The sequence below is a fragment of the Papaver somniferum genome, chromosome 6 (assembly GCF_003573695.1).
Source record: "Papaver somniferum cultivar HN1 chromosome 6, ASM357369v1, whole genome shotgun sequence".
Lineage (NCBI taxonomy): Eukaryota > Viridiplantae > Streptophyta > Magnoliopsida > Ranunculales > Papaveraceae > Papaver > Papaver somniferum.
The window spans coordinates 75,210,598-75,234,051 of NC_039363.1; positions in this window are offsets into that span (position 1 = coordinate 75,210,598).

Consider the following 23,454-nt stretch of genomic DNA (forward strand, 5'->3'; position numbering starts at 1 on the left):
GCTTATATGGCTAACCATTTGGTTAACTATTGTTGAACCAACAAGTGCATACATTTGCGTACGGTTAACAAACATAGAAGCGTGCATTGTCAAGTGTGCGTAACAAGCTAAGTTTTCGATCTAATGCTTGAGAAATATTATCTTGAATCTAAATCAGGTTTTCATCTAACGGTGGATATTGAATGCTTTGTTACTAAGCTAACATTGATTGCAAACCCTGATTTGAAAGACTATATAAAGGAGACATCTAGTATTGTGCAAAATTAATCCCCACACCTTACGTGTGATATTAGTTTGCGTGCTAGAGTCGATTCTCCTTTAACCTTTGGTTTTCTTCTTCTAAAACCAGGTTAACGACTTAAATACTTCATTGGGATTGTGAATCCAGACCGATACTATTTTTATCGTAGTTGTGTGATCTGATCTTGCATCTTCTATCGTACGAGTACAATCAGATTGATTGGCTTGAGATTGATATCTCCGATAGGCAAGATATAAAAAGTAATCACAAACATCTTCGTCTCATTGTTTGTAATTCCACAACATCTTGTTTCGCTACCATACGATTAAGATTATTGTGAGGTGATTGATAACTCTAGGATGTTCTTCGGGAATATAAGACCGGATTATCAATTGGTTTCTGTTCACCTTGATTATTATCAAAAGACGGAACAAAACTTTTAGGGTTTATCTGTGGGAGACAGATTGATACTTTGATAGACTTGTCTGTGTGAGACATATTTTTTTATTGTCAAAGCCTGCGATTTTTGGTCGTAGCAACTCTTAGTTGTGGGTGAGATCAGCTAAGGGAATCAAGTGCGCAGTATCCTGCTGGGATCAAAGGCGTAGGAGCATAACTGTACCTTGGATTAGTGGGAGATTAATTGGGGTTCAACTACAGTCCAGTCCGAAGTTATCTTGGAGTAGGCTAGTGTATGTAGCGTCTTAATACAATGTGTGTTCAATCTGGACTAGGTCCCGGGGTTTTTCTGCATTTGCGGTTTCCTCGTTAACAAAATTTCTGGTGTCTGTTTTATTTCAATTTTCGCATTATATTGTTTTATCTTTGTAATTGAAATAATACAGGTTGTGCGTTTGAATCAATCAATTGGAAATTCGACCTTTGGTTGTCTATTGATATTGATTGATCCTTGGATATTGGTCTTTGGTACCATCCAAGTTATTCCTTGCATTTGATCAGAACTCGCAGTTCCTGCTTGAGTAAATAAAATCAAGAGAGAGATATAAACTCGTTGATATACTTTTAATTGATTGAGTCTTGTTGATTCTCTTAAAAGTATATTCGAGTTTGTCCATACAGATTGCTAAGCGAAATATTGGGTGGTGTTGTTAGACCCCCCGCTTTTTCAAGTTTCTTATATAGTTCGTATCTTGAAAGATAGATAACAAGTTTAATTACTTGGAAGAATTCTGATTGATTATTTGGATACGACTAGATTGATTTTTGAGATTGTCCAAGTACTCTGCCTAACAATCAGGTTTACAAACTCTATGTATATATACGTACTAATTGAGTAGAGGATAGAGATATGAACTCTATATACATATTATCAAGGATCACTCAGTTGGTCTACTTGCAATTGTATTAGGTTTTGTCTATACAGATTGCCGAACGAAAAATTTGGGTGTGTACTTGGTACCCCCTACGTTTTGAAAATCTCCAACAAACACCTTTGTGCAGGTGTGTGTGCGTTTTCACCCTCTCAGGAAATGAAATATGCATCTTCAGTGGCGCTAGAAACAGGCTAATACGTCATAATTGTGGTTAATCATCTAAATCTCTTTATAGATAATAATTTTGATGAATAAGAAACCAAAATTGAGAGAAAAATTTGCATGTCTACATAATTTATAGATCTAAAAAGAATAAATCTAAGTTTTTTTATGCATAAAAATGCACTAATCTTCATAGTGTTTAGCTAGATCTGCTTAAATCATTTGTTGTCTCTTGTTTTGGTCGAAAGCGCTGAATCGTTAATTAAATCTAACCTAAATCATGCTTAATATGAATGTTGTAATCATTATTTATCTCATCTATGTATCAAATTGCATAATAACTGTAAATCATATAGATCTACTTTTATCTCATCATCTTGATTCCAAGCATGTGTAAAACAACATGATCTAAAATTATCACCTACGAATCGAAGCATAATAAATTTAAATCACGTAGATCTGGCTTCATCTCATCATATTGATCTCATTCATGTGTAAATATGTATATGATTTAACTTAGAGGAAGGATCCCTTCACACTTTTATTCTCACACTATATCACACGTTGGACGTCATTTTTACGAAAATATTTCACGCTTTTATTCGAAACGTATAACACCACCATCTACTACTTCGAAGATGAACCGCTGAATATCAACGAATTTTTGGGCGTTAAAATTAAGACCGGTAGATTGTATGGTTTATTAGTGGAGCGCACTCATTTTTAGTAGACTTGTGGATCTTTATAAGAGGAATATATTTTCAAAATATTAGCTTCGAATCCGTTGTCATTTGGTTTTTATTCACGAAAATGACGTCCAACATATGAGATAGTGTGAGAATAAAAATGTAAAGGGATTCTTCCTCTTTAACTTAATGGATGTTATTCTCGTCAAAAAATGTGATCTCATTATATCTTTAATAATCTTTCGTCGTATCTTTAAGGAATAATTAATATTATGATTAACTCATATCTGTAACTAATATTTTTAAGACTGAAAAACAAGATTTTCGTTGAAAACAATACCGGATTAGCCTTTTCTCGAAAATTCGCACCTAAACCAACGGATTTTATTATGTTTAGCCTTGTCTCAAGGAAAACAATATCTTAATGTTATAAAATCACGTATAATCTCTTAGATCTGAGCAGTACCTTTTGACTTACTATGTTGAATTTTCAGACTTCATCTGATTTGAATCTGTTTATATCATCATAAGAGTGATTTTACTTTTACTGTCAAAGCAGTATAACAGATAATTGCATCCAAAATAATCTAACTATTAGTTAAGAAATACCCAATATCAAAAAAAGATTCATAAGGTGCCAGATTTGAACTCTCACATGTTGATTGTCATCTTTTGTAATACAAGTAAATGTCAAACTCAACTCCGAGAAGAGTGTTACCTCCTTGACCTGGTGCAACACCACCAGGGAGAAAAACTACGCCCTATGTGCTACCTCAAGCCAGTACACCTCAAGTACTTGAGGTGCCAACTAATACACCTCGAATACGTGCGACACGCCTGCCATTCGGTTAAAAATAAAATACATCGAATTTTTTCGATTAATAATTTTTCTTTAATGCCATTCAATTACACAAAATGATTATTTCATATGCATTACTAATACATTACCAGTAACCTCTAAAACCCATACATAATTGTACCATTAACATAATTGTCTAGTATTGATAATGTAGGCTACATAACCATCAACATGCAATTAGTTTCTCTAGCTCCAAATCAAGTTTAAAGTTACAAATTGTTCTTCTTCTTCCATTAGATTTGTGTGAGTAAGATGAAATTTTTTCTTTTCAGTAGATGAAATTGTTGGCTCGAGTCTGAGAAAGAAAGCGAATGTTGTCTGATACTTTTGGCTTGAGTTTGAAAAAGAGAGCAAGTACTGTCTGAGAAACTTGATTTACCTGTCCCTTGATAATATCAAATTTATTCTCGTGAAGACGTAGAAAGATAATTAAATCTATGTGCATCTTACTTCACATCAACATCTTACTAAATCATGCACAAGAACATTACTTAATCACTGCATCATAGTAAATATTGACTTGAACGAAAAAAGTATGACTTTCTTACATAACAATAAGAAAGTACGAGAAATTATAGTCACGATCATCATCATTCACCATGGCATTTGTCCCATTATTCTGTGGACCCATGAGAACTTGGTTGTGTTTACGCCAACAGGGACGGTTGCTTGATTATATACATGACCTAATTCTTGTTAGACCAAGTTCATCCGCTAAAAGACTGTTATGGTTCAGATTCGTCGACTGTTGGAAAATATGTACGCACTAGTGTGGTAGCCTATGCAGAAGCATCAAGACGCCAATGTGTGGACATTACGTTTGGAATGCATGGTTTCTAGTCATCCATTACAATTGTAACATTTTCGGCGAGAAAAATGTTTTTTTTGTTGTTTTTTTTATATGCATTCTCAGAATGAGTCTTGTGGTTTCTATATCCAAGGTTTCTTGTGGTTTCTATATCCAAGGTTTATCCAAAGAATTTTAGAAATGGTTAGTCTAGTGGTTTCAAACGGGAGGGTTATAAGGTATGTTTCACTGTTTAGTAAATCGTCTGATCACTTATAGCGTGTTTGGAAATTGAGAGCAGAAGTATTGATGGTGGTTTTTAGTTTAGGGATAAAACTATAAAACTCCATATTTGTATGCCTGCTTTCTGCAAAGAAGTAGAGCTGTCAAGAAATTGATGAGTGTCTATACCTCTCTGCTTACATATGAATTATATAATTAAATATTTACGAAATTTATTAGAATGAATTTTATTTAAGCTCCCGTCTGCATTATTCACTAATGCAGGGATTGCTGAGTATTTTATCCTATGCTATGTTCCCAGCTGAACTCTTAATATTGACATGATATGACAATTAATGTTCACTTTCAGCTGAGTAGCATGAATTTTCCGAAGTGTCGGGATTAAGATGTACATGAAGGTACTCAATCAAAGGCACGCGAGCTGCGCTGCTCTCCAAGATAAAATTAGTGATTTTGTACCAACATGCAAAATTCACAAAAATTGATTTATTTTTTGCCAACTCACAAATTCAAATTTTTGACCTAATTTTGTTGATTTACAAAAATTAGGTTTTTGCCCCAAAACGGAGCCCGCACAATATTTCGATCCCTATTGGTCGAGACTAAACCTAGGCAAGCTAGGAATCTAGGCTATCATATAACTACTAGGATTAGAGTCCTACCAAAATTTGTAAAATAAGGGAAAAGTGGAAACCGTGACTAACACGGACTGCCGCAAAGGAGGCGCGACCGCGCCACTTGGCCGGTCGGTTTTCCCTAGCTGATCCTCCCATCACCGACAGTCCCCGCTCCATGTTGTTGTACTCCGGCCCCTCTTTCCCATTAGTCAATAAGAACTCTCCTAGCCCGCAGGCATCGTCCACAATTGCTAGCCAAAGTAGGCTAGTCGAGCGGATCCAAAAGGGTTTTAATTAGTTTAAGACGGCCCATGGCAGTCTAAATTGATCACGACCGTCCAACTTAGCCAGCCAAATTGGCCGTCTTAGATTCTGTTTTGGGTGACCAATGAGGTTCCATGATGTTTACCGGCCACTCATCTTTATTCTCGACCAATCACGTCGTTCCTAGCCTGCAGGTTCCGCTTCGAATCGATTCAATTTTCATCTCGATTTTCTCAATTTGAAAATGGTGGATCTTAGGTCTGGTATCAGTATCCAATCCTGACGCTGCTGGCGCTGACAATATTCCTGGCGCCACTATTCCTACTGCTTCCATCAATGCAACCCCTATCGGTTGTCAACACGCTCCCTGCTGTTATATCTCCTACAACAAACACCAGTGGCGCTGGTAACGCCTCCTCGGGTGTAACACCTCATGTCATAAGTTCCAGAGGCGCTACCACCTCTCCTAACACCTCTTTAGGTGTGATATCTCCTGTCACCGGAACTACTACCATTCCTCCGTCAAGACAGGATGCAGGAAGAATCCGAGACAATCAACCTCCTATTCCCATTGCAGATTTATGGAGAGGTAGGAAGTCCTTGCTAGAGCTTAGACGGACATGGCTGCAATCCAGGAGGAGGTAGTCACTTTTCTCAAGACACTGACAAAGCGTCTATTACCATAGAAGAAACGTCAATATCAAACGGAGCAGGCAGGGAACACTTTCATGACTCCTGGTACAAGCACTTCAACAGGGCGAGACTTTATAGATTAAGAAGCTCGTTTTGTTTCTGAACATCTATCGGAAATAAATCAACAATCCAATTTCATCACACGAGAGGATCTGGAACGATTTCTCCAAAATTAAGGAAAAGAAGGTTCATCCACCGTTCACCAACCTCAACCTCCTTATCCTACGGAAGTGCAAAGAATTTCTCTTCCAAGAGGATATTCCTCTTCTCAGTTCTCCCTATATGACGGCACTGGTAATGCTCGTGAACACATCTCTCATTTTTTGGAATCGTTAGGAGAGCATGAATACAACCATGTCCTACGTCTGGAGAAATTCTCAAAATTACTTATTGGGAGAGCATACACCTGGTACAACAACATTGCACCAAGCAGCATAGCCAATTGGTGTGAGATGGTTAACGCCTTCTACAATAAGTATTTCTTTGTGTCTCAGCAAATCACTCTATCGGACCCGGGAAGAATATTTCAGCGAAACAATGAGCATCCGAACGATTATGTCAAGAGATTCAGAATTCAGGCACTATAATGTCACAATCCAAATGTGATTGAACAACAATTGGTGGAATTATGCATCAATATGATTGTTCATGTCTATTGTTCTTTGATGGAGAACCTGCGGTTTCAGACATTCTCTGAACTTCATGAAGCTGCTAAACGCTTAGCTACAACATCACCTTCCTTGCTAGAAAGGACCAGGCCTTTCAAGAATGAAGAGCCTTATGAAATTAGTGGAAGCATACGTTTGACCAACGAGCAATACAACCTTCGGCCTTCTGTAAGCAGTTTCACTGAAGCAGCAAAAGGAAAACCACCACTTTAGAGATGTAACATCCTGCGCGTCCAAACCCGCCAGCCCCAACTTCAGTACCATATGCGCGACTACCGCAATGAGAAAACCACGTCTAAGCTACACCATATCTGGCTCGATGGCAACAACGTAAACGAAAGATGCTTTCAAAATTTCCTCTCTCATGAAAGAAGTGGTTGAATTGCTGGAGGAGATTGCACTTGGGAATTGGAGAGTGCACACGTATTCTCTCCATGTTAGGAGCTTCATCATATTTGACTCTCTACATGTAAGGATCTTCATTATAATTGCACAACCCATCAATTAAGCCGTTCGCGTATAAGAACTTCCCTATTTCTCAAAGGAACGATGCAAAGATGACAAAAAAAAAGGTGACTGGGGACTGCTCATATGGTCTCAAAGCTACGGAAAGGCGCTAGTCGATCCACACTGGTGTCACTATGACTCCTTCAAGATTCTCATTCAACCGAGAAGTTCATTCATCATGTCTACAACAGTGCTACCTACTCCGCTCAGGCAAAGCACCAGCAACAACGTCTACCAAGTTGAAAGCTCAGTGGATACTCGTGGGAAGGGGATTGCCTCCCTCTTTTCAATCCATTCCATGAGGCTATCATCAGCTCTTCCACCAGGCTAACTGATCCTATTGATGACGCCTGCCTTATCATTTTAAAAATATCACTGAGATTGAGGAATACAATCAAAGTCCATGCTCGACTTCGGGAAAGCGTAATGAGTTTTATATGCTTCAGTCAACATCAAGGAAGCTCCATCATCAGCTTCTCCCTCTAAGGATGAGACGAGCTTTGCCACTATATGAAACTGTCATGTTCGTGCCTATTACTACAACAAAAACAAGTAAGACTACCTGCTTTCAGAATATCGTCACTCGGCATATGTGAAACAACTTCCTGGAGAGGATGCAAGATCGTACATCCAAAGATTCCACACAATATGAATTATGACACCAGGCTTCATCACTTTCTGAAGCAATTTTCTAGTACGTCTCACGAACACGACAGTGCTGGTATTCCTTCAAGATCAGGACACAAGTTTTTTCATTACCTTATCAAAAGTTGATCCAAAGCCGTGAATCTTCCGGGAAGATATGTGAAGAGAAGTTGGTATTATCACAAGTAACTGTTGGCATCCTAAACAAAATTACAACGAGGAGTAGTTTTGATGGGGTTGCTGCTACCACTAAGATATTGTTTTTCTAAAACCTTATCATTACCTTACCATCTCGCCTCGAGATTGGAGGCGTCAAGGGTTTTATGCTACTGGCCCTACCATGGATTTCACAAACAAGAGATGTAGTCGACATTCTCAGAAGTTGTCGCTTTATCAGAGTTTGCTGGGGTTTTCAGGAGGTCACAGGATGACGCCGGAGTCTACATCAACAAGAATATTGCCGGCCCCATCAGTAGATTCTTCGCGCATCTCTTATCCCCTATGTTGGTGTCACCGGCTACAACTCGAGTCTTTATCATCGGATGCTTTGTCTATCACATACGTGTCATCATCCTGATATCATCACGCCTGATGCTACTTACTCATGGGAAAGTCTAATACATCCAAAGTCCAATTATGCGCAAAGGACATGCCTAGAGGATATAGAGCTAAGTAACTACCCTTAAACTAAATGCTTTACATTTATTAGTCATACCAAATAAGATTTTAAATATCATAGTGTTGAGACGTCCAACCTCCTCAACACTCACCCATGTTGATTGGCTTCACTGCCTCAACACATCTTCACCCGTGTTGACTGGCTCCACTACCGAATACCAATAGCTTGATTTTAACTTGGACGGGATATTTGACCGAATACCAATAACTTGTTTTAATAAAGTATTCTCTAAACCTTGAGATACGCTTACTGAGTCTTTAGGTATTCCTTTACCTTTATTCTGACTCATTTTCATATAGGTTGGATCACACTAAACACATATCGTTAGATATTTTCGTGTTTGCCTGCTCTGATATCTATAAGAACATGAGTTTAAATGATACGATTTCAGTTAATGTACCGCCAATACTTGATGGTTTCAACCATCTGCGGTGAAAATATTTTACGGGATCTTTTCTTCAATCACGCGATTTTAATACTTGGTTATTAGTAGTTGATGGGTATGTTCGGCTGAAGGTCGAAAATTTAAAAATTGAGTTTAAATGTTTGGTTGGATACTCAAGTGAAGAAAAGACTCTGTCAAAGCAGAATTCATAAGGTTTGAATGTTATAATCCATGCTTTGAGCCGAGATCTTTAGAATCATGTCTCCACATGCCAAACTTCTCAGGAAGCTTGGAATAATCTTCAGACTGTATTCGAAGGTAATACATCAGAAAAGGAACCCATACTTCAACCCTCACTTATGATTAGGAAACCTTCGTATAGATGATAACGATACTTTTGAAGAGTATGTTAAGCTCTCCGAGATTATCAATGCTTTTTTCTCTCTTGGAAAGACTATTTCTGAAAAAGATATAGTATGCAAGGTTATCATATCGTTACCATCTAGATACGAGTTTAAAAAACATGCAATCATGGAAGCAAATGATCTTTCAACTCTTTCTAGCAGCACACTTGTTGGAAAACTAAAGATCTTTGATCATGAATACTAATCTAATCAGCCTAAGGGTATTGCTTTTAAAGTTGAAAGAAATCCTAAAATTTCAGAAGAAATAGTTAGATTGATGGATGGATTGATTGCAGGAGACTCAGATGATGATATTTATTTGACAATATCATTGATAACCAGACGGTTTAGCGATCTCTTAAAATGAAAAAAAAATAAGAGATTTATAAAGGACAATCATCACCCACTCGTCCTCATGATCGAGTTCCAGCCAAGAACAGAAAAGATCAAGAAGAAGAAGATGATGATTATTAGCCTCAATGCTTCAAGTGTAAAGGTTTCGATCACTTGGCTAAAGACTGCCCCAATCTGAGAAAATACATCGTTAGTAAGGCCCTTGCTGTAACTCTTGATGAGACCTCAGACTCATATAACTCTGAAGAAGAGAAAACAACTAATATTTCACTTGTGGTGGAATTATTTCCCTCTAGTTCCATTGATAATCCAATCATTTTGAAAATAGATACATCTCCCAATGCTGGGAATCCTACCAATGCAATAAGAGAGAAATAGACAAGGTGCTCAACTGTCATAAATCCCAAAATTGTTGAGACTCTGAAATGACAAGGGTACCCAAGTACACCACAATCTTTTCATTTCAACCTATAAGTACGATAACAAGTGTGATCGTCTATGGAAAAATTCGATGCAATACGACAACAAGGTATATACTTGGTAATATTTACGTATGAAACCGATATACTAGAGGATCACAATCAAGTGTCTTGGATTAACGTACTAGTGTATTTAATTTTAATTATAGTAAAACAATTATAATTACGGAAATTAAAAGTAAATCATACAACAAGATTTTGTTAACGAGGAAATCGCAAATGCAGAAAAATCCCGGGACCTAGTCTAGTTTTGAATACTCTGGGAATTAAGACACTATACAAAGTAAAAGGTCAACTTCGTATAGTTGAGACCAAGTAAATTACCCCTGGTTACTTAGTTCCATCGGTATCCTTGCGTCTACAACCGTATGGCCGACGCACGTGAATCCTAAGATAGAAATCACTATCTTGAGTTGCTTTACCGATGTAATCTTAAGCACTCAACTCCTTTTGATTGTATCTAAAACAGTAAAGGAAAAAATATGTTTGGTAACCACTCTATTAATCTTTAAAAGATATGTTGAGTTTTGGCAAGGCTCTTCCGTTTAAACAAGTAAACTCCATTGTCGAGTAAGATAAATCAAGATTCGAAATAATCACATAGCTATCAGATTCGGATATTGAAGAATACCACCAAATGATAGTTGGCGATATATATGATTATTCGATCAAATCTACAGGTAAATCAGATCTTACTTGGATCCCATCCAATAAAGATGTGTGCCTAAAGTAATATCACAAGATGTGAAACCAATGAGAAAAATCTTCTTGTCTTCAATTGTACCTGCACACCAAAAACTTGATTCCACTTATGATCGATCATGCACAAAACGGAGTCTGTTCACAAGTTTTCTTCAGACCAAAAAATAGTTCTGAAGATCCCGTCGATACTTTGATCTAGTTTGAGTGACCTTTTTTCAGAAGAGAATGATCTCAAGAATAATCAAACTAGGTATGTCAAAGTTTCAACAATCGTTAGTCAATCAAATCAATAATCGAAAACTAAATAACAATGCTTTTATCTAGTTTCCCACCAACGGTACTTTATATAGATTCTTGATCCCAAAGAAGTCTTTTAATGAGCGGACGTATGAGATTTCGCTTAATTATGGTATTTTCCTCTCCGGTATAGTATTACAAGTAATACTAGTAGTTAGCTCCGCCAGAAATAATGAATTTCGCCTGGCTAAGGATAGTTTGTAAGTAGAACAAACTTCACTATTTATAGACCAAGGTTGTTTGGACAACAAGGAAATTCCAAAACCGAAAGATTCTCAAGATATGTAATAAAGTATCTAATTTCGGTTTTCATATTTCCAACTAATACCCAACCTGTAATTCTGAAATCTCTCTTTAGAAAATATCTAATATTAGTTTATCACTTAACTAATATAGTTTTTCTAGAGATATGTTTTGATTGCTGGAAAATCAAAAACATATAATTCGAAAATCTTAATTAAAAGATTCTCAATATTTCGGTTAGGATTACCTTAAGTATCAAGGAATATCTTTAAAAAATCAATGATAAGAATTATGTGCATGTTCAAATTCTGTCGACATTTGGAACTTCCCTGTCTAGCAAACCCTAATTCCAAACTCTCACAAAACAGTAAAGTAATATGTGAATGTTATAAATATGTTTTGCTCTTGACCTGTTCTACCATGACTCCTAGCATAGGTTAAGATCGGTTCTACCGAGTCTCCAAGTATCGGTAGGGGTCGTTTCTACAATGACTCCCAACAAAATATAAGATCGGTTCTACCAAGATTCCCAATATAGGTAGGGACCGGTTTTACCATGATTCCCGACAAAAGCTAGGATCGGTTCTACCAAGTATCTAAAATAGGTAGGGATCGGTTGTACCTTGACTCTCAGCATATATTAAGATCGGTTCTACCTGAATTCCCACCTTAGGTTTGAACTGGTCATCCAAAAGATTTTCATAGAAAACTGGACCAAAATACATGAAGCAAGTTCGTACATGTACTTCTTTTAAACCATAATAAAACATGGTTCCCTAGGATGAAATCACACCTATATCCAATACACGTACAATCAAGTAACAGTTACATATATTATGTAGATGTCGCATTTACGAAGTTCAAAAGATAAATATTATACTTTATAATTTAATATACTTCCTTGACATTTTGATCATACTAATATGACCAAGTCTAATACTGGAGTTTCATAAGTATAACCTCGCATGTAATGTTTTCAATCTTAAACGACTTGAAAGAAACGATAGGAATGGAAACAAGTCAATTTAGTATCACTAACCTCAAGCGGAAGGATAATGTCTTCGTTGTAATCGATACATCTTCACGTTCTTCAGGTCTTTAGAGTAATACTTGTATGTCTCTACATTCCTAGACTTTCTAGTCTAACCTAAACGAAGTTGACTATAGTAATTTTAATAAAGAGTCTCTAAATGACTTTTTATACTAAAATATGAAAACCAACCTTGATATGCCAACGCTTGGTGGGTTCAACCATGCAGTGCTCTAGCAGACTCATTCATGTAATCAAAATGATCACTGGGTCATGTTCAAAGGAGAATTCCTTCTTTTAAAAAAGAGAGCTGAGTAAGTCATGAACATGATGCGGAATATGATTCTGATCAATATCATTTTAAAACCAATCTCTAAGATCTTCTGTGTATCGAGGTAATAATAGAAGTCCTAAGAGACATATTTTACTAGATCTAGAATATCGTGTGTGTTCCAGAACCCATACTATTACCACTTAATCGGTATTAGAAGTGCATCTTCACCAAGTGTGTCATTTATGTGTGAGGAAGCAAGATAAGGCACTATATATGTAAAGTATGAGAATAAATCTAGTCAGTGAAAAAATATCTTGGAAATATTCTTATTTTTGGGAAGTATTATATTTTTGGATGTACGCATTACCGAAATCTTGTTCCAAGATTTGTAAACATTTTTGTTTCACAGTTTATTCAACAAAACTATGAATCAAGATTCAATGTCTTCTCTTTCAAAGGTGCTTGATCTGAAGGAGTGCTTTTTGAAAGATCTACACCATATCTCAGTGCCAAGAAACCGAAAAAGAAGATCAAGAAGATAGATTGGCTCATCAAAAAGGAAAAGCAACGTCGATTGCTAAAGAAAGAGCAATATGTTGAGATAATGGCTCAATTCTGTGTTAAAGCTAAAACAGCGTTGCATACACTTGCAGAGTCATTTACCAAAATATCTCAACTGCAAGAGATCCTGGTTAAGCAATAAGGTTACGTACTTGAGGAAATTCACAAACTCAAGACTGGAAATGTTAACCTACCTTCATCAAGTGCTGAAAATATGGAGGAATAAGATGCTTCAGAAAGGCTTATAATAATTGGCTATTCTTTATGTCTTTACTTGGATAAACTAATTAATTGTTGATTTATGTCAATGTTTGTGTAAAATTTATTCAAACTATCAATAATATGGATGATTAAGTTTTTATTTTAAATCCTTTGTCTCGTTCTTTTGATAGTTATGATTGCATTACTTGATATGAATGATCATTTATTTTGCTTTGTTTTCGATTTATGAGACATAGTTTCAGTTTTCACAAACTCTAATATTTCCGATCTCATTTTATGTATATCTCTTATGATGTTTTGACTCTTTGATATAAGCAGGTTTCGGATCTAACCTTATGGGATGTTTTATCAAATGATCATAAGTATATATTGATTAAACTCATGTGTGAAGTCACAATTATACTATTATCGATCTATATTTCATAAATTATGTATTTAATGTACATATGAGTTTCACTTTTAGCTTGTTACATTGGCAACGTAAAAGCCAAGATCCTGTCGACCGTTTTATGGTAAAGGTTGTCTTGTTTGTTATTCTTTTGTCTTGCATGGAATAACAACTCACAAGGGGAAAGTTCTATATTGAACTAGTGCTTACACGTCATATCTTTGTGGGGAGAGAGGTTGTGGAAACCTAGGGAAGAATTATTTTGAAAATCTTTCCTGATATGAAAACTTGATTGGTTCGGATCTTAGTTTGTCATATCGAAGAGTAAGGTAATAATTTGTTTATGTTTGTTAATCGTTTTCTTGTTAAGAAAAGCTGATTTAAAATGCCTATTCTTTCTTTTTCTTAACGAAAAGTACAATATAATTGTTATGTTTCAATTGGTTCTGGTTAAGAAAAACTAAATCAAGATCGGTTTTTGTTTTTGCTTAACGAAATATGAGGTTCAATTGTTTTACTCCAATTGATTCTTGATAAGAAAAACTAAGTTAATTCTGATCTTAGTTTAGGTTTTTGAAAAAGAGGTACGATTGTTCGACTCCAATCAGATCCTTGATAAGAAAACTAGTTAACCTAGTTTTGTCTTGTCTAAATGAGGTACAATTATTTATGAATAATTGGATCCTGATAAGCATGCGATTTAATTTTTATCTTTTTATGACTTATCAAATCGAAGGAAAAATTGCTTGGGGAAATTATTTCCTTGATAAGGTGCTAAAACAAATTACTTAGGTAGTTTCGGTTTTAGTATTGCTTATCTAAAATAGTATGTTAGACCATCGTGCATAACTCTAATAGGTTGTATGAGTTCTTATGAACTTGTCAGATCCTTTCGGTTTGTTCTTATATTTTTTTCATGTCTTTGTTATTTTTGTGATAAAAAGGGGGAGAAATATATAGAGTATACGGGTGATTTACAATCACTGAGAGAATATATATATGTTCCGAAAATTATATATCTAAGGAAAGAGTAAAGTATAGATTAATTACGGGGGAGAAACATATCATCTTGCTGTGTAGTATTTCATACTATAAAAGAGGATAATAAATAGGTTTGTATTGAATATCTACCTAGATTTCCTTTGTGTGTGTGTATGGGAGGGGGGTAAAGATTTTATTATTCAAATGCGTAAATAACAGCATTTATTTTTAAATATGTGCAGGTTATTGTGTTGTTGAAACTTGAAATCAAGCATATAAAAAATGAGTTAAGAGAATGTTATGTAGCGTAATATATGTATAATTTAATTAATTCTAATTCGTGTATTCTCCATATGTAATAGAGTTTTGTCACTAAAATTGACAAAGGGGAAGATTGTTAGAGCATTGCTTGGTTGAACCCACCAAGCGTTGGTATGTCAAGGTTGGTTGTCATATTTTAGTATGAAAACCCATAAGTCACTTGATTAGATTACTAGAGTCAACTTCTTTAGGTTAGACTAGGAAGTCTAGAAATGTTGTGACATACAAGTATTACTCTGAAGACTTGAAGAATTCGAAGACGTATCGACATGAACGATGACATCATCCTTCCATTTGATGCTAGTAATACATGACTTGACTTGTTTCCATATCTATATCGTAAGCTTTCAAGTCGTTTCTGATTGAAAACATAACATGCGAAGTTATATGCATGAACTCTAGAATAATAGACTTGATCATCATATTGTGATCAAAGTGTCAAGGAAAAATATATTAATAGTGATAAGTATTTTACATTGGTATATTGAATTACGAAGTATAATGCTTATCTTTTGAACTTCCTAATTGCGATATCAACATAATATTTGTAACTCGTTGCTAGATTGTGTAGTGAACATCAGTTTGATTCATGCCTATAAAACTATGTTTAATTACATGAGTTAAAGGAAGTAGATGTATGAGCTTGTTTCGTAGTTGAAGGGAAACAAGTTGTTTTGTTTTTTTTGAAAGTAAATCAAGAGGATTGAAGGCCCGATTTTCGTTGAAGATCTTAAGGTTGGATCGATCATAACCTGTATAGGGAATCAAGATAGAACCGATCCTAGATTATATTGGGAGTCAAGGTAAAACCGATCTCTACCTATATTAGGAGTCAAGGTAGAATCGATCCTAACTTGTAGTCATGGTAGATTCGGTCCCACTAGGAAAAACCGATTTCTCTAAGTTACATACACTTTATGGTTTTTGTGATTTTGAAATTGGGTTTGCAAAATAAGAAAGTTCAAGATGCCGACATAATGATTAATTTGAACATGTGCTAAAATCTTATTTCTTTATTTTTTGTGAATCAAGCTTCACCCACTTGTACTTCAGCCTTATAAGTTGCACCAATGCAAACAACTAACTCTTCAGGTCTATCAGCGGAAGTCTTTAACCTTCTTTCTCTTTGCTTAAACTCATCAAATGCACCCCATAATGCACTCAATTCATGACATACTTTACCAACAACAATCAGCCAACCAAGAACACTTAGAACATGACACAATCAACTCTTTGTATTGCATCAAAGGGAAGAAATATAAAACTTTTCCCACTTGGGACTTACACAGACTTGTTCACCTTTGAACCAATCCTTAGTCTTACAAAAACTCTCATATTTTGAGTCTCTCACTCACATATGCAAGCCTCATTCCTATATATGCTAACCTACCGAATTTTCCATGCCTTAAGACTATTTATACAACATATTCACTTGGCCAAACCGTACACAACCGTTGCACACGCATGGGACAGACATCTGTCCCATAAAGCAGATCTGTTAACCGCCAATAACTGTGCCAACTGGCCAGTTCTCTACTAACTCGCGCCAAACATGCAACACTTGTTATCTAGTAGTTAGAACTCTTCTCCCACGCTTATAAACTCCTTTATAACCGCTCCTCTTCATCACGCGTCATTGGCATGCTTGTGAAGCTCGTAACTGACTTGCAACCGTCACTTGAGCCATATTGCACACTTGTTGTGCCATACTGGATTCTGTCTTGCGCCAACGTTCAGCTCTCTTGTCCATGCATGCTTATCATTCTAAACTCATGCACGGGCAATCCTTATGATTCAAACATCGAGACCAGCTCTTTAAGCTCACTCTAGTTACTCATGCGTTATATATGCTTCACTTCGCCAACTTGTATGACAATAGTAATAGCGTAACGTAAGCCATAATAGCAGTATACTGTATAGACTGTCAAGTACCAAGAATGGCATAACCCTGCAGGGCCAATGAAGTGCAAGAGTAGCACTACATTGTAAAGACATTTGGCTAAGTAATGAAGCTTATTAACCGACACAATGAAGCTTCATTGAGGGAAAGGCAAGACGAATCCAAAGTTACAAGATGCAACATGCAACATGCGAGTTGGCATGTTGGCATGTCCATGGAATTGAGTTAGCCCAAACTCAAGGACGATGCAAGAAAGTAGAATAGACTAAGGATTAGTCTATTCATGAGTTCCAGGCAGGGCCAAAGCTTGGACAAGTGCAAACAAGTTAGTAATGCAAGAGTGGCATTAGTACTTTCATACAAGTTGGCGAAGTGAAGCATATATAACACATGAGTAACTAGAGTGAGCTTGAGGAGCTGGCCTCGATGTTTGAAGCATAAGGATTGTCCGTGCATGAGTTTAGAATAATAAGCATGTAGGTCCACGAAAGCTGAACGTTGGCTCAAGGAAGGAATAAAGGATGAGATGCAAAGTCATGGAATGACTTTGGTATGGTCCTAAGCTTTGGCCAAGGCTTGGACTGTGCAAGTGCATCAATGGCGATGCCAAACACGCCATTGGTGATTATTGCTCTCCAAATGAGATGCAAGTGATGCATATGAAACATGAAGCTGAATTAAGCAAGTCAAGACTCAAGTGGCATGGTATTTGGATGATGGCATCCAAATTAGATAAGTATGCATCTGGATGGATGTTGCACATCCATTGCCAGATACTTGGTAGACATGCAAGTGGCATGTTGCATTAGCATTGCCAAATACTTGGAAGAGGCCAAGAGTGAGTGAAGCATAATCATTGTTGAACGCTTGGTATAAGTGCAATCTGAGTTGCACGATGGTGGGCCCGGAGATGTGTATAATTGAAGCGATAAAAACGGGGGCCTACAGTAATACCGCAAGTGCACGGTCGTCAGTTGTAGCTCGTGCAAGTACGGGTCGATCCACAGAGATCGGGTGTGTTTTGGAAGTGATTTAGCTAATTGGGTTCCTAGATTTGCTTTGGGCTTAGAAGCCTTTTGGCTTAAATTGGGCTTGAGTACTAATGGGTTTGTTCACAATAAAATGAACTGAGCTTGGGCTCAGTTAGTCTTTGAAATGCAAATGGGCTTAGGCCTTAAACTTAGGCTTTTGATTAAGCCTGAATTGGATTGGGCCTTAATAATGAACTTGGGCTTTGGTTTTGGTCTTCTGATGAGCCCAAGTTGTGCTCTGGGCTTTTGGTTTTAGAAACTGGGCTTGGTTACTGAGGACTGGGCCTTAGGCTTCACTGAAGTGAATTGGGCTCAGTTGGATTGGCCTTTGCTTGGCTGCAGGAGCAGCAAGTCTGCACAGCAGCTGCAGGAGAAGAAGTGGCAGCAGCTTGGCAGCAGGCTTGGCAGAGGCAAAGAAGCAGCAGGCACCAGTAGCAGCAGTAGGGCAGCTGCACAGCAGGTAGTAGCAGCAGCAGGAGCAAGAGCTGCACAGCAAGGCCAACAGCAACAGCAAAAGGAGAAGTGCTGCAGGGCAAGTGCAACAGCAACAGCAGCACAAGGAGTGGTAAACAGTGGCTCTAGGCCAAATTGGAAGCAAACCAGAGAATCAACAGAGTTGCAGGGCAGGGAAGAAACAACAAGGCAAAAGCAATGGAAGAACTAAACAGCAAAAACAAAACAAAAGCAAAACAAAACAAGAATGAACCAAGGCCTAAGGCCAAGGGCAGGGTTGTGGTGAAGCTAACAGAACAAACATAGAAAAGAAATTGTGGATGGGGAGTGCAAGGAGATGGGTGAGAATTCCCTTTACCTAGCCAGTTCACCTAGGTTAAGTTTTTGTCAAATGTCTAGTTAACCAACCTTACAGCCTTAGCTAACCCCTAGTATTGGCTGTCTGTTTAAGGCACAACCAATCACAGACTAACTAGGCAGTGGCTTACTAACTAATGTAGCTGATTAATTCCTTAGAGCCACCACTGACCCCTAGCATTAGTGGTCTTCTTACAGCACCACTAATCACAAATCAGTTGGGCTTTTAGGATTCTAACTAGCCTAAGCTATTTTAAGTTCAGCAAAAACCATCCTAATAGCTAACCATCATGGTTCAGTTGTTTTCTCACCCTAGTGGGGAATCAGAACATGTTGCAGTTAAGAGTCCTCATGGTTGTCAAGCATTAAGACTCAGAATAAGAACATGTGAGTTAAACAGGGGACTTACAGGATCATGTGTAGAAACAAAACACACAAACTAATTAACACAAACATAACATGGATAATACAATCACACACAGAACACAACATGATGTTACATTTACACATGAACACAACATTAACAGCACAAACAAATGATCATTTAATAGAACTTGAAAGTTCTGGATGCAGGCTAGTCCAAACATAACCTCAACAACACCCTCACAGCTCCTATTTATACAATTCGAATTAGGGTTACACTTTCCCCCAAATTCCCAAAACAGTGAATTAGGGTTTTTGAAATTAAAGAAATTGACATGACAATTCTCACCCATACTCCTGCTGCTCTTCTTCCTGCTCCGCTTCATGTCTTCCATGCTGCTACGCTCCAGCTCGAGCTTCCTCTGCCTATCAACCTAGTTCATCGATTTCAAAACCCTAACAGAGAGAGGGAGTGTGAAATCAGTGAAATAGGTAGCATAGGATGATGGGGGAAGGATGGGTTTTGGTTGTATTTGATGTAGGGTGGTTGTAGTGGCTGGTAGGGATGATGGCGATGGCAGAAGGTGATGGTGATGGCAGAGTTGTTCTCTGCAGAGGGAAGAAGGGAGAAGAAGGTGGGCTCGATGGCTAGGGCGTGTTTGTTTTGTGGGATATAAACTTAGGTGCTAGGGTGTTGAGCGAGGATAAGGATTTTTGATGTTTGGCGAATCTCGACCGTGGGATGTGGAGATGAAAGATCAATCTGACGGTGAGATGAAGTGGATCCTGCAGAGACCGTTGGATTATACAATACAACAAAATTAACGACACCAGATGGAGTTAGGTGTTGTAGTGTTAAGCGGAAGTATCGAGATTTGATGCACAGGCAAAGAAGCGACCGTAGGATCTAAATGTGATCTAATCTGAAGGCTTGGAATTTAGGAACTATGGTGTTTTGCAGGGACTTCAGATTTTGATGCACGATGAAGAAGCGACCATTGGATGATGAGATGGATCCAATCTAACGGCTGAGAATGGAGGCGGGTATGGATATAGAAAATGGGTTTGGGTAAGGGTTTTGGGCCTTGGGTATGCCAAGCCCATATCTTCTTTAAGAACAATTCTTCCTTATTGAGCCCATTCCTAGCTTTTTGGTCTTGTGCGCACCATTCTTTGCGGCTTCCTTGCGTAATTTCTTCCGGCTTTTCACTACTCTTCAGCTCTTTTCCGCTCCGCAAGTCATCCAGACTTTATTTATTACCTAAAAATGCAAAATTAAGTAAGAAAAATATTTATTCTTGAAAACAATGAAAATACAGAATATGGGATAAAATGTAGAATTAATGCATAAAAGATGAGTTAAATGCCAAGAAAAATATATAGAAATATGCACTTTTTAGCACTCATCACACGAGCATGCCAAACATTGGCATGGTCAAAGTTGCACGCTGCGATGTTGCGAGACTTGAGTTCAAGTGCCAGATGCGAGTGTGTGTGCATAACACACATGCCAAAGTAGAAGAGAAAGTTAGAGACGGTTACATAGGAGTTTTGTAACCGAGTTTGGCACGTCATAACCGTCCAAGACAAGTGTGACGCGTTTCTGAGTGCCAGTACTAAAGGTAGCAGTTAAAAAGTAAGTCGTGGCGGTTAGGGAACTGCCCATGGACAGATGGTTGTTCATGGGGCGTGCAACAGAGTTTCTTACGGATTGGCCCTGGTTATTGGCATTATAAATATCCAGAGAACCCCTTCTAGACGAGTTGTTCAATAGTTCAAGTATTGAGGAACCATATTACAGTAGAGAGTGAGTTTGTTGTAGGTTTAGAGAATAAGATTGTAAGTCCATTGGTTTGACTGATTCAGTAATCTTCCCCTTAAGCTAATAAAGTGAGTTGTTGGCTTATACGTTTTGCCTTGGGTATTCTGTTGATTCGATAATGTTGCCCCAATTTTGTGAAGCATAAACATGACAAGAACCTCTTTTTAGTATGGGCTACATTGTTTAGTAGAGAAAATCTAAGTAAGTCTTCAGTTGCATACTCAAGGTGAGTTGGCTGTTTGCATTGGTGCAAAATTATAAGTCTGAAATATGAGTGGGTGATAAGAGATCATTGAACCACTGTATTTCCGGGTTATACCTTCGCGAAAAATTGCTTGGAGCGTTTGGAGATTAAGGAGCTTAAGTGAAGCATATATAACACATGAGTAACTAGAGTGAGCTTAAGGAGCTGGCCTCGATGTTTGAATCATAAGGATTGTCTGTGCATGAGTTTAGAATGATAAGAATGCATGGCCAAGAGAAATGAACGTTGGCGCAAGACAGAATCCAGTATGGAACAACAAGTGTGCAATAGGGCTCAAGTGACGGTTGCAAGTCAGTTACGAGCTTCACAAGCATGCCAATGATGCGTGATGAAGAGGAGAGGTTATAAAGGAGTTTATAAGCGTGAGAGAAGAGTTCTAACTGCTAGCTAACAGGTGTTGCATGATTGGTGCGAGTTAGTATAGAACTTGACAGTTGGCACAGTTATTGGCGGTTAACAGAACTGCTTATCGGACAGATGGCTTTCCCATGCGTGTGCAACGGTTGTGCACGGTTTGTCCAAGTGAATCTGTTGTATAAATAGTCCTAAGGCACGAAAAATACGGTAGGTTAGCATATGTAGGAGTGAGGATTGCATATGTGAGTGAGAGACTCAAAATATGAGAGTTTTTGTAAGACTAAGGCTTGGTTCAAGGTGAACAAATATGTGTAAGTCCCAAGTGGGAAAAGTTTTGTATTTCTTCCCTTTGATGCAATACAAAGAGTTGATTGTGTCATGTTCTAAGTGTTCTTGGTTGGCTGATTGTTGTTGGTAAAATATGGCATGAATTGAGTGCATTATGGGGTGCATTTGATGAGTTTAAGCAAAGAGAAAGAAGGTTAAAGACTTCCGCTGATAGACCTGAAGAGTTGGCTGTTTGCATTGCTGCAAACTTATAAGGCTGAAGTACAAGTGGGTGAAGCTTGATTCACATAACCATTGTGCTGCCGGGTTACACTTTCGCAGAAAATTTGCAAGAGGCATTTGAAGGTGTGACAGTTCGGGTATCAGAGTTGTGTTTGGTGTACAGTTCGAGTGTATTTGTTGGATAATACACTAGTACTTCTTTCTCTCTTAAGCTATTTTTATGTAAGCAAGTAAGTGGCGCATTATTTTTCAGATTTTTGCATTAGAAATAAGTTCTAATGTCATGATAGTCGAAGAAGAACTACCGGGTACGTTTGATCAGCTTGAGGAGTATGGTGATCTTGGTGATTTGACCATAGACATGGGCTGTGATGGCCTTGATAATCCTCTTGTTTCTGAAGATAAGGGCAGGATAGATTTACTTGAAGGAAGAACTACAGATTGGTTTAAAGAATTTGACGAAAGGGTAGGCGTTGTTGAATACAAGGTGTCTGATGCTACCTTGTTAAATTGTGAAACCAATACTGAAGTGACTGAATTGAAGGTTCAATTCAGTGACATAAATACCATAGTAACAAGCCATGCGATGCAAATGTCATAGGAAGTGGCAAGCATTCGCGGGTTAATCAGTAACGGCATGTTTGTAGGAGCAAATGTGCATGGAGAAAGCTCAAATTGAGTTTCCGAGCCAAGAATTTACGCAGGTTCCAGAAATGCTAGAGAAATTGAGAATTTCTTGTATGACGTTAATGCATACTTTGTGGAAAATGGAACTGGGGAAGGACAAAAAGTAACTCTCGCAGGAAATTACCTTGGTGGTGATGCAAAGTTTTGGTGGAGAACTATGCTGCAAGAAGATGAAGCTGCTGGTTATGCTAATCCTATGTCATGGAATGACATGAAAGATGGACTGAGATGTCAGTTCTGGCCAAGCAATGGTACTTGCTATGCAAGAGAGAGTTTTCGTAGGCTAAAAATGACGGGTACACCACAGGCCTATGCTGAAAAATTCCTTGCATTGGTGCAAGAAGTACGTGGCATGAGTGAAGAAGATCAGATGCTTCAATTTCTGGCTGGCGAAAGTTCAAGTGTGATTGCGGAACTTAAGAAGCACAAAGTGCAGAGTATCCAGATGGTTATGCAGACGGTAAGAAAGCTTGCCAATAGCACAATGACTGAAGATGTGCAAATCTGTGAAGGAAAAGCCAAAGGAAAGGAAAAATCTGTTGGCAGTAAGCGCAAGCATGAACCTAAGGAAGAGGAACTACTCCCTTCATCCTGGAAGTATAGGGGATGTTTCATTTGCAAAGGTTTACACTTCACTAGAAGTTGTCCACTCAATGGGAAACTCAATGCATCAGTTGGGGATG